Source organism: Thalassophryne amazonica, chromosome 5 (assembly GCF_902500255.1).
Source record: "Thalassophryne amazonica chromosome 5, fThaAma1.1, whole genome shotgun sequence".
Classification (NCBI taxonomy): domain Eukaryota; kingdom Metazoa; phylum Chordata; class Actinopteri; order Batrachoidiformes; family Batrachoididae; genus Thalassophryne; species Thalassophryne amazonica.
The window spans coordinates 41925726-41946922 of record NC_047107.1 but is presented as its reverse complement, the minus strand read 5'-3'; the positions used below and the strand labels follow the sequence as shown (position 1 = coordinate 41946922).

At 41.9% G+C, this 21197-nt stretch overlaps 1 long non-coding RNA gene across 1 annotated transcript in view; it reads left to right on the top strand.

The window, feature by feature from the left end:
- The first annotated feature begins 4364 nt into the window (after positions 1-4364).
- The window catches only part of LOC117510372, a 548589-nt gene continuing 531756 nt past the window's right edge, over positions 4365-21197 (top strand). Inside the window, exon 1 of the long non-coding RNA XR_004560703.1 lies at positions 4365-4404. This is a non-coding gene — a long non-coding RNA (uncharacterized LOC117510372). The remainder of the gene's footprint in view (positions 4405-21197) is intronic.

Sequence of the window (21197 nt, the reverse complement as noted above, 5' to 3'; positions counted from 1 at the left end):
GCGATTAATGAGGGACCACTAACACTTTATTGATTATATACTACAAAACAATTGATATGACAGCCGCTTTTGACACTCTATTGGCACGCGTCGTGATTGGTGGAGTTCTTTTTCATTGCTGTCTTCCCGGCTTCCATGTCGTAAAATGAGGGTGTGTCTGAAGCGGAGTCTGAATATTTATGGGCGTGTTTATTATAATTACGATTGTTTCCACCCGCCGCATTTATCAAGATCACGTCAGGCGTACGCCAGAAATGGGCAGGTGCGCACTGCTTGATACATGTCACGGCGACTTTGGTGTATTTCAAGTTTACACCGTACATTTACACCACAAGTGCGCAACATTGATACATGAGGCCCAGTGTGACACACAAACAGCAAACACACCTGATGGGGATAATGCACAGGCAGGGGTGCAGAACTAAGGAGGCAGTCCAACCAGGCACCAGTGTCCAGAAGAACAGGCAAAAGCTTGAAGTCCAGAAGGCTAGGCAGGGTTCAGTAACCAGGGAATACAACAACACAAAGAATGCGCGAAAGCTCAACATAATACACAACACAAACTAGTCAGGAGCACAGGAGGAGAGAGGGGACAAGACGCAACCAGCTTCACATGGGACACATGAAATGCAGGATGGATATGACCTGACCAGGGCAAAGACATATGAACAGCGGAGGGGCTTAAAAAGTCTAGAAACTGGGAATGGACTGATGAACTGGGGGGCCAGCATTCTACATGGAACCCGCAACAGCAGGTCCTGTGCAGACAGCCAGACTCGCTGCCCTCTCCTGCCCACAAACCAACAGTGGTTCGCCATCTGCTGATACCTCAGTGAAGAATGAACCAATGCCGACTGGGCCCTACACCACATAAGGCGACAGCGGTGGACTAATGCAGCTGCTGAGGGCACCACCACCTCAGCCTCCAACTCTGGGAAAAGTGAAGGCTGGTAGCCCTAAACGCAGTGGAACAGTGACATGCCAATAGAGGAGACCGGCAACGAGTTGGGGGCATATTCCACCCAAATGACCTTGTCTGCCCATTTGGTGGGGCACCAAGAGACTAAACACTGTAATGAAGTCTCCAACTCTTGGTTGTACCACTCAATCTGACCATTGGTCTGGTGGTGGTACCTTGAAGACAGACTGACCGAAGCACTTTATGCAGAAGGTAGACACGAACTGGGAACCTCTATCAGAAACGATATCAACAGGGAGACCATGCAGGCAGAAAACATGTTGAAGGAGTGCCATGGCCGTCTGTTTGGCAAAAGGGAGTTTGGAGAGGGGAATGAAATGAACCATTTTAGAAAAGTGATCTACAACTGTGAGAGTGACTGTATTACCTTGCAATGATGGTAGACCAGTGAGGAAATCTTGTGAGAGGTGGGACCAGGGACGTCGGGAATTGGGAGAGGCTGGAGGAGCTGGACAGGTGGCGTCTTAGAGGGCTTACATTGAGCAAGTGTCTCTGGAAAATATCAAAATGTAATTGAGGAATATAAACACAAAAATATTGCAAAAAAACCCTCTTAAAACATCATTAACCAAACAGTGGAATATGGCAGGAGTGCTGAATGCAGTCTTCCACTCATTGCCCTCCTTTATCCTCACCAGGTGATGGGCATTGTGCAGAACCAGCATTGTGAAGATGGTGGCTTCTTGTAGCCCATTCAAAGGCTGATGAAGGAGAGGAAGAGGGTGCTTGTTCTTAATTGTGATCTCACTGAGGCCCTGATAATCAATACAGGTACTTAATGATTTGTCTTTATTGTCCACAATGAAGATTTCTGTCCCTGCAGGGAACGAAGAAGGAGAAATAGTTACTGCTGCCTGCCCCTCCTGAATGTACTAATCCATGGCCTTGCGTTCTGGGCCTAAGAGGAAGTATTAATTACCTATAGGTGGGGTAGAACTGGGCATCAGCTTTATCTCACAGTTATGCTCATGATGAGTAGGCAGGGCGGAGGCACATGTCTTGCTGAAGACCACCCTGAAATCATAATACTCTTCAAGGACCATGGGGAGATCTGGAGGCATGGGAGTTGGGTTGCTGGTCCCTGGGGGCTTGAGCAAGCCTTAGTGTGGCAAACATGTGGACAAAACACCAGGACTCCCAACCGGCGATTTGACCTGGCACCCAGTCGACTTGAGGCTCATGTTCCTTCAACCAGGGAAAGCCCAGCACAATGGGATTTTGTAGGGAATCAGTGACAAAGAAGGACAATAGTTCAGAGTGGTTACTTGCCATGGCGAGGTGCATCGGGGTTGTCTTGTGAGTTACCAGGGCCAACAGCCATCCATCCAAACTGGTAGCCCATAAGGGATCCTGAAGAATGTTGTGGGGAACCGCCAACTGGTGTGCCAGTTCTTTGTCGAAAAAGCTTTCATCAGCCCCAGAGTCCAGTAACACCCCCACATTTAGCGCTCCAGATGATGAGTGTAAATAGGTGGGAATAAGAGGATGTTAACAGAGGGAAATGTAGCAGAGTGAGTCACCATATGATGTTCTGTTGTTAAGGCAGACCTGAGAGGGCAATTTGCAATGAAATGTCTGGGTTGTCCACAATAAATACACAGACCATCTTGGACACGTCACTGATGTTCCTCTGGAGAAAGGCGAGAGCGTTCCAGCTGCATGGGTTCCTCCTAGGTGGTAGGGGGTGCCGCTGGTTCAGCCGGTGCAGGGAACACTAATGCTCCTCCCTGAGGAGTGCGCCGCTCATGGCACAGGGTTACCATGCCTCTCCATGCATCGGTCTATAAGATGTTGATCGATTTTTATGGCCAGCATCATAACACACTCAAAGGAATGCGGTAGATCAAAGGGCACAAGATGATCCTTTACATTTTCATAGAGCCCCACGGAGAGAAGCTTCATTCCAGCCACTGTTGGCAGCCAGAGTGCGTAAACGGATGGCGTAATTGATGACCCACCCATGTCCCTGCCAGAGGGAGGACAGGTGAAATGGGTCATCAGTCTCGGACAGGGCTGCCTCAAAAATCGATCATATGGTTGCAGCGAAATCTTCCACTGAGCAGCAGATGGGTGCCTTACACAGCCACTCTGCCACCATTCATTCATGAAGGGAAAGGACAGAGTGGCATGTCATACCCATACCTGAAGATGGCCAGAAGTCATGGTGACCACCGAGCTGTTCTTCCAGCTCGTTTAAATGGCGGCCCTAGTTCCGGATGGCCTCATGGATGGGGTTACTTCCTGTGGAGTCAGACATGGCTACGTTGTACTGTAACATTTTAAGTACAACCCAGGACCCCTTCACAGGGAAAAGCACAGGTACATGAAACATAATGCACACAGTGTAACACACGACAAACAGACCTGTTGAGGATTAGGCACAGGGGACAGTCCAGAAAATAGGCAGGGGTTTAAAACCAAGGGGGCAGTCCGACCAGGCACCAGTGTCCAGAGGGGCAGGCAAAACTCAAACTCCAGGAGGCTAGGCAGGGTTCAGTAACCAGGAAGTACAACAACACAAAGAATGGCAGAAAGCTCTGCATAATACACAAGACAGTCTAGCGGGGGCCACAGGAGGAGAGAGAGGTTAAATGGACAGAACCAAACTTACACTGATAAGACACAGCTGGGGCGACACAGGAAGAAAGAGACAGGCAAGATCATGCTCAAGAGACAGGCAAGGGATACCAAAATAACTGGTAAATGGGTGAAGAGGTGGAGCATGGGCAAGACCTGTGAGACTTCTGCAGAACAAGTGAAGCCCTAACACAACCAACCATCTTGGTAGTCCTTAAACAAGTAAAGCTATATGGCTTAAAAGCTAACTATGCTCTAGTGTTTGATTAACACATTATTTTTGTGTACTGGACAGAGGTTGGGTGTGAACATTAAAATGTAAGACTGGCTTATTGCCTTAGTAACTGTCAGTGGACCAAATGTAAGCAAACCACTTATTAATTCGTGTTTATGTGGTGCTATTGGCGCTAACATATTTTCAATTACTAAAATTTCACCCAACAAAAATACTGGAGCACCGACTTCTTTGATGGTCCATTAGTACAATTAACAGCAGAGCATGCCATATTATGTCAGATATTTGGAATAAAATCCTCAGAAAGGACAAATAAGCGACTCCAATGCATTGTGGCTACAGTAGCTAACCGTCACTGCAAGTGGGGCCCTGACTTCAACACACAGCTGCCACTCAAAGAGACCACACCCCTAATTATTCATAATTTTATGGCTTAACATAGTATAAACTGCTCAGTTATTAAAACATTTTTAAAAAATCCCTGTTGTGCAGTTGCCCTAAATGGGAAAATTAGCTATAGATACCAAAACTGTTTTTTTTTTTTTTTTAAATCAGGCTGCAATATTTATCTCTGCTGTAAAGTCTTTAACATGGGATTCTGTGGGGAGTGCTTGTTTTTCAGCCGCCCTCAAGCAGCTATTCAAGGAATTGCAAAATTTGGCAATTCCGCATTGACGAAATTTTTCAGGACTGGAGATTGTTGCTTGGATGTACCAAATAACATCCCACCTTGCTTCACCGTGTCTTCAGCATGTGCCCTCTTTGTTTGAAACCCTTTCCTTTACTGGGCTTATCCCTCACGTGCATAGGCGTACTTGATTATGGCTGTGCATACATTTTCATCAAACCCCCTCTTCGCCTCCTAATGACACCCTACCGTTGCCAGCACTCCTTCACATCACCTCCCAGTGAACCTGACTGTTTGAACGCTTGGCATTTGAACTCACCCCATCGATCCCTTTAGAAAAGGTTGTGAGGCAGTTCCTTAAAGAGGTTGAAATCGACCATCTAAATATTTGACTAAGAGGCCACTCAGATTGCATCAGGCTTGGGCGCGGCACACGCTGTGGTGCAATATGAGAGGAAGAAAGTGGCTGCAGGATGCAGAGGAGCTGCAGTGTCAACCACAGCTTGGAGTTTTACCAATGCTCCACAAGAGGGCGCTGCTGGACAATCCATCCCTGCGGCTTAAAAGGAGGCACAAATTCCAAAATAGCCCATATAGTGCATATTCTCACTCTTATTCCCTCACATAAACTTATGTGCTGAGTTAAGTTGCAGTCCTGAAAGCGAAATTGATTGTCCTAACGCTCCTCTAAGCACTGCTATTGTGCACGTGTGACAGTAATTACATGCTAAGCAGTGGGCGAACATCAAGCAAAATCGACTTGTCTTGCATTGTCATCCCATCGTTTTGCCTGAACAAAAATGTGTTTTAGAGATAAATCTGAATGGAGAGGGGTCTTGACCGACACAAGGAACAAATGTGAAATAATGAATATAATTGAATATCTATTAAAATGATCATTTCTGCCTGATTGGGATTGTGAGTGGCAGTGTCCAGAGTATTACCTGCCACATTGTTCCTCACTTCGCCAAATACGACACTCTCACTCCCTCCTTTCTCTGTCGCACTGTCACCTCTCTTTCTTTCTTTTATTTTTTCTTAAATTCATCAGCGCATTGCTCCAATCTACTTGTCAAGACTCACATATGAGTTCCGTCCTAAATTGCGGCATTAGGATATACAGATGACAACATTTGCACTACGATCCCCTCCCATTATGCCCACCATGACAATAGCCCCGGGGCGCACAGAGGGGCTCATGTACCATCTTCTCTCTATCCTTTATGGTTAACTGAATAATTCATACAAATATTCACTGTAAAACAAGTGTTCCCCACTTATTAGCTTATCACAAATTATGTATTTTCCTGTACGTTTCCTATCTTGCTGGCATTTCGCTTGTCAAGACAATGTCAGCTCCATGTTGAAAATCAAAAAAAGAAAGAAAAGGATTTGCATCAGAAACATTAAAGCGACGCTCGTCTTCGTAATCCACTTGTTATTGGGAGTTGTTTAAATAATGGTAATTACTGATCTCTTTACATTGCATTTCCTCCATTAACAAGCTGTGCCCCCCCAGTACAGTTGCACGCTGCCGTGGCGTCTGTAGTCATGGTGCCTGTTGTCATGGTGTTCAGAGCCCATGCCAGATGTCATAGTTAACTTTGAGAGAAAAAGAATGGTGCTGGAGGCTATTTTGTTGTCAGTGATTTAGATGAAACACAGAGATGTTAAAATGTTAGACTTGCCCCACAAAGCTTCTCCCCCCCACCCTTTTTTTTTTGTCTTTTTTCAGAGAGAGAGTAAATTTACCTTGAGGGTACATATCTTTTTTTCACCCTCTGTTAAATAGGAGAGTTGTACAATCAATTATTTGAAATCAGGGCACATTAAAAAAGGGCAACAACTATGACAAAAATGCATTTATGTTTTTTTAAATATCATATAAATAAAGAAGTGAGCTGGAGTAAGGAGTGTAAATTAATTTTTCCATGTGTGATTGCAGTGCGTCTGATTGTACCAGACACGTTTAATCTCAATTTAGTAGCGCTTTCTTTTCCAGAGATAATATGATATGGCTTACATTCTGAATGATTTCACACAGAAAAAAAAAAAAATTCATATAGATTCATACATTTTTTGGGGGGCGGGGGGGGGGGGGGGGGGGGGAAGCAAACCAAACCACTTTATATACTTTAACCATGTATGATTTGAATTCACTGCAAATGTTAATCGTGGGGCTTAAAATGCATTATTGTATTTGGAAAATTGGACATAATAATGTGATGGGAATTATTTCATCTTAAAATATTAAAAAAAATAATGATGTGAACTTCATATGCTTAAATGTTCTGTTGGTTCTTCGGGATGGAAAATACTACAAAACAGTCAAGTTATGAAAGAAAGAAAGAAACAGTACAATGTAATAAAATGCAACCTCCCCCCATAAAAAAATCATTCATCTGTATACACACACACACACACACACACACACACACACACACACACACACACACAGTTGAGACTCAGAAATGCACCAGCTCATCAGGCACCCTAGAATGTTTTATAGCAAGGTAAAATTTGGGATTGTTTCCTTCATATGTGGGTCAACAGCAAGTCAAATTTGGAATGTCAAAATATGCCAATTTGATCCAAATCTAATGTGGTATTATTTTGTATTTAAATTTCTATATTTAACTTTAGCTAATGAGTGATCAAGTTATAAAACTCCTTTCAACTTAAAACATGAACAACAAAACATGTCATCTGGTACATGACAACACAAAAACAGTTGTTGATTATTGCTCATTTATAAAATGATTGCAAACACCTGATTTAACAGGACAGTTTTTTCTTATGAATTGCAGGAGATTCCCAAAAACAAATTATATTGCTTCAAAAAAAAAAAAAAAAAAAAGTCACACATTTTTCTCATTTGTATTTCTGTTTATAAATATTACATTTTCTTTTTTGTAAAAATTCAAAGCACATCGAATAAGCTGAAACTTGTTGGATAATAATGTACATACAAAAATATATATTCATGATGAATAACAGTAAATGAAATGGAGATGTGAAATTATCTTTTAGCTGTAATTGTTTTTTCCTTTTCAATACTTACAATATTTCAATATTGTAAGTATTGAATTATACATTAGTACACTTATATAAGCTGATCAGTCAGTAATTAATTTTTAACACTGAAACTTTCCTTCGCATGTTCAAACATCTAAAACTACATAAAACATTATGGTAGGGTTTTAATAACTGTAAATGTGTTTTGTTTTTTTTTTTGCATTTGTATTCTTGACAATAGAAAATATAAATTTTAAAGATACATTGAATTTTTCTCATATTCATAAAATCCTACTAATTATGCTTATTGTGTAAATATTTAGATATTTCTACTTTACAGAGTGGAGCTGCTGTGAATAAATTAGACTGTAACATTTTACAGACAATAATTCATCAACTAACTTTTATTGGTTTAATTTATGGGAAACAATTTTCACTACCAGCACTGCGGTAAACATCGTTAATCAAAATACATTATTATAATGAAGCTGTTTTAAAATGTTTATTAAAGGAAATAAAAAAGGGGTTACCCTTGCTTTGTTCATCTTTCCTTTGTCATGATAATTAATAGCTAAAGTGAGCGTTTTCATTGCCAATGCAGATGAGGAACCAGTGCCAAACCAAAAAAAATAGTGGGACTATAAATTTAACAATAGGTGATCTTAACCTGAAATAGGAACGGTGTGTTATATTGTAGGAGTCCTATGTAAATGCACCCCACTGCCTCAATGCTGGGAGACGACAGCCAATTAAATCCATCGATGTAAATGGTCAAACTAGTTGGCTGATGCTCATTGGACAGTGGGTGGCCCATGAATGTTGCATTTAGTGTTTGATAGAGTTGTGGAGGAGGGGATTGTGTGTATGTGTAATACCGTTGAAATTTTGGCTGTGGATGGTTTTGGTTGGTGGGGATGAGTCATCTCTGTATCCTTGGCACCCTAGGTGGCTGCAGCCATGTTTGCATGTTCTATTTAAATTGTGCAAACAAAATTATTTGACAAAATTACTCGAATGTCAAGGATATCAAATGACTCAGAAACCTTGTGTTGTGCGCTTTTGCCTCTGTTGGCATTGCTTGTGTCCTACGCTAATTTAATCAAATTTATGAAACCCTTGGTGACTTTGCACGCAAGAGTTGCATCAAAAATAGCCCCACCCACTCAAAATCAAGTCACTGGAATGCCTCCCTCTTTGTCGCTTTTGCACATAGTAGGGATGAGGAATTGCCCTCTGCCAGCACCTTCTAGAGTGCCATTTGTTAATGAAGGCCAAAGTGTTTGATGATAAATATAGTGGAAGAAAAATGGCGCATGTAAGTGATCTCATTTAGGAGTATTAAATTTGAATTTATTGGGGTACTCCAAGGGGACAGAGGGGCCGTGACTCAGACAGAGAAGGGACAGCACAGATGAGTGAGCTATAATAGACAATGTTGTTGGGCAGTTTACCGACCAAAAAAAAACACCTTGATTTTTGATTTGTTTGATTTTTACATCTCTGCTTCTTGCATTGTTTTTGGAACAGGGGGACTAATTTGCACAAGATTCAGAGGTAATACAATACCTTTTTTTTTTTTTACTTCCGCAATATGCAATAGTTCAAAATGCTGTTTCTTAAAATTGTAAGTAAAATTATTTTTGTTTCCCTCTATGATATGTCTGTCATATCAATTTTATTTTTGCGCAGTTCAAAACTATCTTGCTGTTGAGGTGTCCCTCCTAAGTCAGTCAAACTTTATGGTTGAATAGCTTAATATTTGATTTGAAGATACTTAACTAACTTATATCTTTCTGAAGAAGTGATAACATATTTCATCTCCATTTTAGATAAAAAATTGCTTAAATTCATAAGTTCTCCTACACGTACATACGTAAGTTCACTTCAAGTAACTGAACTTTTCTGTCATGTTTGTATAGCATGAGCAGTGATCAGTTATTTCTCTCAGTTGCTGGATGTATGGATATGGAGCACACAGCCATTTACACAAAATAATAATAATAGGAAGAAGAAGAAGAAGAATGTGGATGGCACGGCGGCCTAGTGGGTAGTGCTGTTGCCATACAACAAAAAGGCTGTGGGATCGCTTCTCACGTGGGCCTTTCTGTGTGGAGTTTGCATGTTCTTCCCATGTTGTGTGAGCTCCCTCCAGGTTCTCTGGCTTCCTACCACATTCAAAGGTCAGGTGAATTTCTAAATATGGTCACTTTAAATTGACCGGTACGTAGGGTTTAATTAAGTCAGCTAAGTAGTGAGGTGCTAGTCTGTGAATAATTTTAGCAGAACCTTAATAGCAGAACCAACATTATTATGTTGATGAGCCTTGTTTGCATCCTGACTAAAGTCCCTTCGGCTGCTACCGTTTGCACTCGGGGTCGCCACAGCAAATCCAAGGTGGATCTGTATGTTGAATTGGCACAGGTTTTACGCCGGATGCTCTTCCTGACACAACTCCACATTGCATGGAGAAATGTGGCAGGGGTGGGATTTGAACCTGGAACCTTCTGCACTGAAACCAAGCCACCACCCCTGCTTCCCACCAGCCCTGCATCCTGACTATTCATAAAAAAGAAAATGCTAATTGCAGTTAGATGCTAACACATTACTTTGTATGCTAACATAAACCATGGTTTAGATTGTCTTTAATATGGCCCACCAGGAGTATAACATGTCACACTGATGTAACAAAATGATTAGCTTACACTCCACATGAGTAACTTTGGCATTTCCCAGAAAACATATTGTTCATTATTATCACTTTACCGGGGCGTTGCTAGGCCGGTATCGTAGATTTCCGTCGACGGTATCTGGCTATACCCGCCCGCTGTGCGTAAACAAATGACGTCATAGCGCACAGCCCAAGAACTGTCCGCAGAGGGGAAAAAAAACTGTCCGCAGAGGAAACGATTAAAAGGCAAGAAGTGTGTTTTGGTCCCAATATGGATATTCCAGATGATTTTCTCATGGATAGTACGACAATGAACAGCAGCTAAAGCAGCCAGCTTGATGAGGACGCACTGCTGAATTTGGAGAGCAGCGCACGCCAGCCGACACGATCTAAGTTAAAGTGAGCTAACTTTTTATGTACGCGTTACGTGTTGTGTATCTCAGTAAAGTGATAATAATGCAAATAACATGCTGGTGTCATGCGGCATGCATTTTTCTGAGTCCCTCCGTCCATCCCGTCGCCCAAAATGACAGATATTCGCCCTCGTCTAACTCGGGCGAATATCTGTCATTTTGGGCGACTGGGCGTGAACGTCAGGCCTCTGAAAATGCATACCGCCCTCCAAAAGCATGTTATTGTATTAATATGGAATAGTACATGTTGAGGTGTGCGTGCTGGTCCAGGATGCACTCACCATGTTCTCTTCTAGTTAAAGATGCAATGAAGACAGAACAATCATTCACACTGTTTTAATCCCTCCTTTACTCCTCACTGAAATCCTGCAGAACGGCGCGATTGTAACATTCACGGTCTCTTTGAATTTGAGTTAAAACATTCCTTTAAATGGATGGTGAGATGTAAAACATGAAGCCAGGCATTAAGCTGTAATACCACTTCAAATAAACATTATATTATGATGATACACCGCGCCCGTCTACTTTTCAGAGCCTCATTTTATGCACTGAATTTGTAAAACGTCGGCAAAAAATAATTACCATCATAAAGCATTTTTGGGTGTAAAACCAGTAAAACACGAGACTTACAAATACAAACAACAAAAACATGTTTATTAAACAGTCATTTCTTTGTTTTGGGACTTTTTTTGCCAAACATTTGGTTTGAGACTCCATTTTTCGTCTATAATCCTCGCATGAGAGAAAAACAGCTTCTCAGGAGTGAGGTGCTCGCTTGCACGGTTCACGGTTAATTTATGTTTGGTTTTGTTACAGTAACTACACCCATATTTCGTCGTCAGCCATTCAGAAGAGTCCTACAGTATCTTATAAACATTGGCAGAGTGAGCCATGCAGAATAAAAGACTGGCAATACCTCTAACTGCTTGACACAATTTGGATGGCAGAAGACGAACAATATATTCAATCCATTTCTTGGCCCTGATGCATTTAGTAAATACAGTGCCTGGTTTGTAAGAGGGATGCTGACAGAAAATCAAAAGCAATGTTGCGGCGGCATCCCATAATGGAGACTTAGATCTACTTTACACTGCTCTTACAAAGATCTATGATTTGAAAACAATCAATCCCTTCATGAGAGCTTGTTATGTTTTCCGATAATAAGAGTAACGGCTTTATATCATTCCTCCATAGCACTGATTGTGTTTTAAACCGCTGCTATAAGCATTCAAAGCATCAGTGCAAAAACAATATAAGGTTTACATTTGAGAATATCCAACCCTTCTTCCACACCCCTATATATATATATATATATATATATATATGCACACAGTACTGCGCAAATGTTTTAGGCACCCCAGAGTTGTAATGACAATGGCATTTGAGGCCCCTCCCACCACCCCATTTTATTGGTATGTCAACACTATACATCATTACTAAACATCATTTCCAACAAAAGTGAAAATGTGACCTATATTTTTTATTCCATAGTACACAGAACAAAAATATAAATGCAACTTTTGTCTTTGCTCCCATTTTTCATGAGCTGAACTCAAAGATTGAAAACATTTTCTATATACACAAAAGACCTATTTCTCTCAAATATTGTTCACAAATCTGTCTATATCTATGTTAGTGAGCACTTCTCCTTTGCTGAGATAATCCATCCCACCTCACAGGTGTGGCATATCAAGATGCTGATTAGACAGCATGATTAATGCACAGACTGCCCACAATAAAAGGCCACTCTGAAATTTGCAGTTTTGCTTTATTGAGGGTGGGGTGGGATCTGGGTGGGTCATAAAACCAGTCAGCATCTGGTGTGACCACCTGGTGCAACTTATTTACTGAAAAATCACACGTAACTAGAACCCAGTTTTCATATCGATTATCATTACAGTTGAAATTGTGTGTGGTGTGTGTGTGTGTGTGTGTGTGTGTGTGTGTGTGTGTGTGTGTGTGTGTGTATATATATATATATAATGTGTGTGTGTGTGTGTGTGTGTGTGTGTGTGTGTAGTCCTCCCCATTTTGTGACTCTTTATGACAGCAGTGTGATGTCAGACTGGATCCCAGTACAAGAAATTTTAAGTATGATGTTGCTGTACCTATGGAGAGGATGCAGTGATGCAGGGGGGTGGGTGCGTGATGACTCTCCATTCTGTGGATGTTTAAGTTGTATCAACTGGGGCAATGTGATGTCAGATGACATCAATATTCTATTCAAGGGATCCTGCCGTCTAAACAAATTGATCATGTCAGTGGTTGTGCATAGGGCCAGGCAGTTGGATAGATTTCTTTTTTTTACACAGTGAAGCTGCATGATGATGTGTTGAGATTTACCATGCAGAATTATTTAATTTTTCCATGAATGGAAAGTCTCCAGTGTCAACTTTTTTGGGAGTTTTTTTTCATTATGCTTGTAAGAGGTCACTTTTATCAAGACCACTGTGTATTTAGTAAAGCCTCTGTTCAAAATTCTCACTACTTGCGCTCATTTATTGTGGGATGGGTTCATTCATCAGTTGTTTTCAGCCACTTTTGTGATCTTTATTACCTCACAAAAGTTTTTTTTGGGGGGGGGGGGAATCACCAGTTTTACACATGCTGCTAGTCATACTGCCCATTATTTCACTGGCATGGCCCAGTTAAATGGACTACATTCATATAGCGCTTTTCCATTTATATCAGAAGCTCAAAGTGCTTTACAATGATGCCTCACATTCACCCATTCATAGACAGACACTCACACGCTGATGTCAGGACATTGACATGCAAGGTGCTCACTACACACCGGGAGCAACTTTGATGAGGGATCTTGTCCAAGGGCCCTTTGTGATTTTCTGGCCTGATGGGGGTTTGATCCGAGGATGCTGTGGCCTTAAGTCCACCACTTAACCACAAGACCATCACCTCCCCCCTAAAGGACAAGTCACTCCTGGTGGGCCTCTTGAATACAAATACAAATGTAATAGATTGAAAATACTACAGACAGAGTTTTTATTATGAAAGAAACTCCCCTGTTATTTCTTTTTTTTTAAGATAACACTGTAAAGAACTAAAGCAGAGTGACTTGAACGCATCACGGATTTGTGGATTTACTCCACCAAAGAAGTAGATGGTGCTCGTTGCCTCCTGTGGATCAGACAGAGCCGTTTCTTCTCAAGCCAAAAGGCCCGGTCATATGGCACTTAACGGAGGGCAACGAAGCCCAAATGAAACAACAAATCTGGACTTTCGTTGGCATTCGTTTCACCTTTGCGCAGCTTTGTTCCTGCAGCTGGCGCTTCGTCAAGAATTTTAAACTGCCGAAAAGTTTCAACAAATGCTGCCAAAAACCTCAATTCATCCTTATTTTGTTTTGCTGTAGTTCTTGATGGTTTCTTATCAATTGCTTACTTTTTGTAACGGTAGCATTTAGTTTGACTTCATTCAACCAGCTGACTGTTTTCACACAGTGCAGAAGCTGGTTTGTGAGCACTGCTGTGGTGGAGAGATGCAGCTGGTGTGTGGTGTGGGGCTTCTGCCGCTGTGTGTGATGTGGCGAGTACTGCCGCGCTCATGCTGTGGTGCTGGCCAGCCAGGAAGAATTTGTCGACCTCCTCCTCCGGTGCATGGCAGTCCGTGATCATGGTGTTGTTCCAACTCTGTGCCCACCTGAGGAGAGAGTGCTGCACAAAATGTCCAGCCGGCGCTGCAGCATTCTGTCCATGAACTCTGAAAGGCTTGCTGTCCTCCAGCTCGTGCAGAGAGAAATGGCTGCTGGCCGTTTCAGTCTGACAGTTCAAAAGTTTTGAGGAAGTGATCCTTGATCGCTGCATATTTGTTTGCAGTGAGGGGCTTTGCAGGAGCACGATCAGCTTTGTTTCCATGGAGCTGAGGGCCGAGACAACGTAATAATGTTTCGTGTTGTCTGCTGTGACCCCTCAGAGTGAACTGCACATCCGTTTGTGCAAACCAGGCGGCAGTTTACAGAAGCGTTACTTTCAAGTATGGAAAAACTTCCAGCAGCAGCGGGCATTTCTGTGTGAACAGCTGTGATCCACAGAGGTGTGATATATAAAAACAGAAAACCCAATGTGATCGCAAACGACTTCATTCTTTTCTGAACAACATTTGAGTCACTAAATCATGTACGAGGCAATCCTTTTGTGCACGCGTGTATGTCCACGTGCGCTACAACAGATCCAAACACTGAATGCATTCATCCAGAGTGAATCAGCTGGAGAGAAGGTGAAGTGCATGCGTGTGTGTCTGATCCACGTACACAGCACCTGTGCATGTGATCAGAACTGACAATTGAACCTGTGCATGTGACTGACTTCTTGATCCACACAGCCACAGCCCAGTGATCAGAAACACCAGTGTATTGAAAAAAAAGGCAGAAAGACAGGCAGCACTATTCCGCCCCCCCCCCGTCCCTCTGTCTCGTACGAACGCATTTCGAGTGTACAGACAGTGATTAGAGTTTTGGTATTTGAGAGATTTGAGAAACATTTGGCATGTTTGCAGTGTGTAGAATTTTGGTGGAGTATTTAGCATGTGTGATTAGTGTGTGTTTTTTGTTTTTGTAAAAGTGAGGGGTCTTATATATGTTGAGCAAACACAATTATTTTTTTTTTTTGGAGCAAGATGGGGCGCACAGTGTGTTGTCAGAGTCTGAACCAGACAGTGAGGATTCTGATGATGGAGATGATCCTTCTTTTGTTCTGGACGAGTAACCAGAGCAGGTGGATCCACCAACGTGTGCACAGATCTCCACAGTGGGTTGGATCACGTGCTTCTGTTTGCAGCTTCTCCAGGACTCAGGCACTACAGAGCCCCGTCCCAGTGCTGCGTCCTGGAAAGCAGAGATGCAGACACACACTGCTCCAGCAGTGGCTCCAGATGCATTTCGTTTAAAGCGTCAAGATCAACATTAGCTTCAGCTTCATTTAGTTCCTCTTTTGTCCCTTTTGCACTCTTAATTTGGAGGCTACTCGGTGATAAAGCTTGTTCATCCACCTTTTCTCAATGATTTGTGACTTTTTCCCTTTTGTTCAGGAATCATCATATGCCGTGTGGCCGGGCCTTTACCTGGCACGAATCAGAAATAAAATGGTGCTGGCTTGATAAAGACTTTAATTGGTTGTCTCCTCACTGATCCACAGTGATCCAAAGTGTGTAGAGCTAGTATACCAAAGATCCACAGTGCTTCTTAGCCTGTGTATCACATGTTGCTGGCTCAGATACCCCAAGGTCTGAACTAACTGAGATTAATGTTAGCTCACCGTTGTCGCTAACACATAGCTAGTGTCAACAATGTTAGTAGAACCAGCTGCATTTGATGCATCAGTTGCTAGTGTGTGCATCTCCATACATGCAAATGTAACCACTAGCACAAGGTTGCATATCCTGCTGCTATCGTTTTCATGAGTGCAACCCCACCAGCAGCCAAACGCACAATGTCATAATTGCAATTTTCAGAAAAAATAGCAAAATTCAAATTCAAGTGTATTAATTTATATAGCGCCAATTCATGATGAGATCATCTCAAGGCGCTTCACATAACATAATAAAAACAGAAAAAACAGAATAAAAATTTAAAAACACAATAAAAAGACAAAACCATAAAAGAATACAAGAATAAAGACACATGATAACACTAATGATAAAACAAGCAAACGATTCAATCTTTAAACGTGATTTAAAAGTCTCCACAGTATCTGACTGCCGTACGTGTGCCCAGAGATCGTTCCACAGAGCTGGGGCACGGTAGGAGAAAGCTCTGTGTCCGGCAGACTTTTTATTCACCCTGGGAACACATAAAAATCCTGCACCCTGTGAACGCAGGGCCCGAGCCGGTACATAGGGGCTTACCAGCTCAGGCCAGATAGGGAGGTGCAAGTCCATGAACAATTTTAGAAACTAATAACAGTACCTTAAAATCTGATCTTGCAGTGACTGGAAGCCAGTGTAGGGATGCCAAAATGGGCGTAATGTGGTCAAACTTTCTGCTTCGTGTCAAAAGTCTGGTAGCAGCATTTTGAACCAGTTGAAGACCCCTAACCCTGGACTGCGGTAAACCAGAAAATAGAACATTACAATAGTCCAATCTAGAAGAGACAAATGCATGAATCAAAGTCTCAGCATCAGCTATAGACAAGATGGGATGAATCTTCCCTATATTTCTCAAATGGAAGAAAGCAGTCCTTGTAATGTCTCTAAGGGCCCTGTCCCACTGGCGTTTAGGAGGATTTGCGTATGGATTGCGCACAAAATTGGCTCATATTCGCTTAACATCCACAATATGCGTGAAACATGCTTGTATGAGTCGGCTGACACCCGCACACGCCTGCAAATATCTGCAGAGGCATGTGTTTCCATTGCCAGGATTTTTGAGCTGTACAAAATTTGCCTGTGGATGACATCCTCACATCCTCAATACATACTCAATTCATACACAATACATACTCCCTCTATGCACTGTATATCTGCCGTTATTCACTGATATCCGCAACTGACGGGGATTTGCGCCTTGGCAGCGGACCGGAACAGTGTGTAAAACAGATATATATTGTGCCTATCACATCCACATCACAAACTAAAATATGTTGTAGCAACTGCATACAGATTGGCCACGAATAAAGTGTTTTTATTACATCTGCTTTGCAGCTGATTTGCGGACAATCTGTGAATGCATAACAAACACGTCACATAAACCCAAAGTAGTATATGTGGCAGAAAGCGACATACCTGCCAGTCAGTGCCGGTCTGGCTGTGTAAATCCACAAAGATGTAACTGCTGCAATCGCATCTCCTCCAGGACTTTTATTTAACACCAACAAAAGGAAGAGTTGCTGTTTAGCCACAACTCACGCTGAAGTCTGTTTTCTGTGACACTCTCAAAAAAAAACAAACAAACAAAAAAAAAAAAAACACCATCTCACACCCCGAGCGGTTTCCCCCCTCCCGCTCCCCAAACTCATGAACAGTTAACCCTCGCATGACAACAAGAACATTAACTCTGTGATCAACTTGTAAAGTCCAGCAAATGCTCCAGAGCCTGTATTGTTGGTGTGAATAGTGATGCCGAAAGGCCTGAGTGAGCTTATTTTATGGCCGCAATGCAGATGCCGTGCACGCGCAACACGTGCGCGATGCATTCATAATACACCCGTAATACTGCCGTGATAATCTCAATGTGTCGGATCAGTTTCCTCACTACATGCGTTATATAACCGTGATTGTTCATCATATATTCGCTATATTTGATTAATATACATTTGTCATTTTTGGCCATTTTTGTTGCAGACGACAATGAACGCCTGCAATTTGTATACTCAATTCATGCGCAATTAATCCTCTCCCCAGTGGGACAGGGGTCTAATGTGGAGGTCAAAAGACAACATAGGATCAAAAATTACCCCAAGATTCCTCACTTTGCCCATATGATATATAACACACGAACCTAAGCAGTAGTCTGTACATCTGGAAAATCATTAATTCTCAGAAACCTTTCATTTCTACGTTATGTAGCCCCAACTGCAGCCTCAGTGTGATGTGTTGATGTGACTTCCTCATTAAATGGTTCATAGTGTGATTCAGATTGAATGTTCCTGATTGTTAACCAGTGGCACACTGATGGGGACACCGTTTGTGTCTTTGTGCAAGGCACTGCCTATAGCACAGCCTCTATTAAGCCCACTTATGTTTCGTCTCACAAATGGCCGTTTAACTGTCTTTTCCGCACCCTGATGCCTCGCCTGTTATTACTGTCATTGTCTGTCATTCTGCTGCCTGTGTGCAAGGCTGGGCCCTTTAATATGCGGAGAGCTTTTCCTAGGCTTTCCTACAGGCACACTGGTCTGTGTTTACTCTTCACTCAGAATGCCTGTGTTCCACAAGTTTGACATGCCTTTTTGTTGCCACAGTAAGCCCTCCCTTAAAATATATATTTCTGCTTTTGGCCAGGATGGGTTTTATCTCAGTGGTTTAGAGCCTGTTGCCCTCAGGGCCAGATTTAAATGTGTGTGGGTCTTCAAGGATTTCTTTGCAGAAAAGCCGTTTGGATTGCAGCCTCATCGCCATACAAGTGCGACCGAATTGTGTCATTTCAGGTTTTTGAGCCATCGTTGAAACCAAAGGAAAGTTCAAAACAGAAGCAAAAAACACAAGACAAAAGCTGATGAAAATGGACCAGATTGGATTATGTCAGACTTGGCATATGTCTCGTTATGAGGGACGTCTTCGTTCTGTCTTATCACACTCTGCCTTACAGCTAAATGAATTTAGAAAAAAAGAAAGGCAAATCACAGCTTGGCTCCTTGGAAAAAAAACAGCCACATTCTAACTGTAAATACTGGCTTAAATTGGTATGGGCTCTGCACAATTTTCAGTTGCATATCAGAAAGTGAAAGAATGAAGTAAACATACATTAACGGTGGTAACTTTTTTGATATGACATTCCAAGCAGTTATTGATTAGTAGTTTTTTGTTTGTTTTTTGTTTCACTTTACACAGCTGATGAGTGTATAGTATATAGTCAATCAATCAATCAATCAATTTTTTTTTTATATAGCGCCAAATCACAACAATCAGTTGCCCCAAGGCGCTTTATATTGTAAGGCAAGGCCATACAATAATTATGTAAAACCCCAACGGTCAAAACGACCCCCTGTGAGCAAGCACTTGGCTACAGTGGGAAGGAAAAACTCCCTTTTAACAGGAAGAAACCTCCAGCAGAACCAGGCTCAGGGAGGGGCAGTCTTCTGCTGGGACTGGTTGGGGCTGAGGGAGAGAACCAGGAAAAAGACATGCTGTGGAGGGGAGCAGAGATCGATCACTAATGATTAAATGCAGAGTGGTGCATACAGAGCAGAAAGAAAAAGAAACAGTGCATCATGGGAACCCCCCAGCAGTCTACGTCTATAGCAGCATAACTAAGGGATGGTTCAGGGTCACCCGATCCAGCCCTAACTATAAGCTTTAGCAAAAAGGAAAGTTTTAAGCCTAATCTTAAAAGTAGAGAGGGTGTCTGTCTCCCTGATCTGAATTGGGAGCTGGTTCCACAGGAGAGGAGCCTGAAAGCTGAAGGCTCTGCCTCCCATTCTACTCTTACAAACCCTAGGAACTACAAGTAAGCCTGCAGTCTGAGAGCGAAGCGCTCTATTGGGGTAATATGGTACTACGAGGTCCCTAAGATAAGATGGGACCTGATTATTCAAAACCTTATAAGTAAGAAGAAGAATTTTAAATTCTATTCTAGAATTAACAGGAAGCCAATGAAGAGAGGCCAATATGGGTGAGATATGCTCTCTCCTTCTAGTCCCCGTCAGCACTCTAGCTGCAGCATTTTGAATTAACTGAAGGCTTTTTAGGGAACTTTTAGGACAACCTGATAATAATGAATTACAATAGTCCAGCCTAGAGGAAATAAATGCATGAATTAGTTTTTCAGCATCACTCTGAGACAAGACCTTTCTAATTTTAGAGATATTGCGTAAATGCAAAAAAGCAGTCCTACAAATTTGTTTAATATGCGCTTTGAATGACATATCCTGATCAAAAATGACTCCAAGATTTCTCACAGTATTACTAGAGGTCAGGGTAATGCCATCCAGAGTAAGGATCTGGTTAGACACCATGTTTCTAAGATTTGTGGGGCCAAGTACAATAACTTCAGTTTTATCTGAGTTTAAAAGCAGGAAATTAGAGGTCATCCATGTCTTTATGTCTGTAAGACAATCCTGCAGTTTAGCTAATTGGTGTGTGTCCTCTGGCTTCATGGATAGATAAAGCTGGGTATCATCTGCGTAACAATGAAAATTTAAGCAATACCGTCTAATAATACTGCCTAAGGGAAGCATGTATAAAGTGAATAAAATTGGTCCTAGCACAGAACCTTGTGGAACTCCATAATTAACTTTAGTCTGTGAAGAAGATTCCCCATTTACATGAACAAATTGTAATCTATTAGACAAATATGATTCAAACCACCGCAGTGCAGTGCCTTTAATACCTATAGCATGCTCTAATCTCTGTAATAAAATTTTATGGTCAACAGTATCAAAAGCAGCACTGAGATCTAACAGAACAAGCACAGAGATGAGTCCACTGTCCGAGGCCATAAGAAGATCATTTGTAACCTTCACTAATGCTGTTTCTGTACTATGATGAATTCTAAAACCTGACTGAAACTCTTCAAATAGACCATTCCTCTGCAGATGATCAGTTAGCTGTTTTACAACTACCCTTTCAAGAATTTTTGAGAGAAAAGGAAGGTTGGAGATTGGCCTATAATTAGCTAAGATAGCTGGGTCAAGTGATGGCTTTTTGAGTAATGGTTTAATTACTGCCACCTTAAAAGCCTGTGGTACATAGCCAACTAACAAAGATAGATTGATCATATTTAAGATCGAAGCACTAAATAATGGTAGGGCTTCCTTGAGCAGCCTGGTAGGAATGGGGTCTAATAAACATGTTGATGGTTTGGATGAAGTAACTAATGAGAATAACTCAGACAGAACAATCGGAGAGAAAGAGTCTAACCAAATACCGGCATCACTGAAAGCAGCCAAAGATAACGATACGTCTTTGGGATGGTTATGAGTAATTTTTTCTCTAATAGTTAAAATTTTGTTAGCAAAGAAAGTCATGAAGTCATTACTAGTTAAAGTTAATGGAATACTCAGCTCAATAGA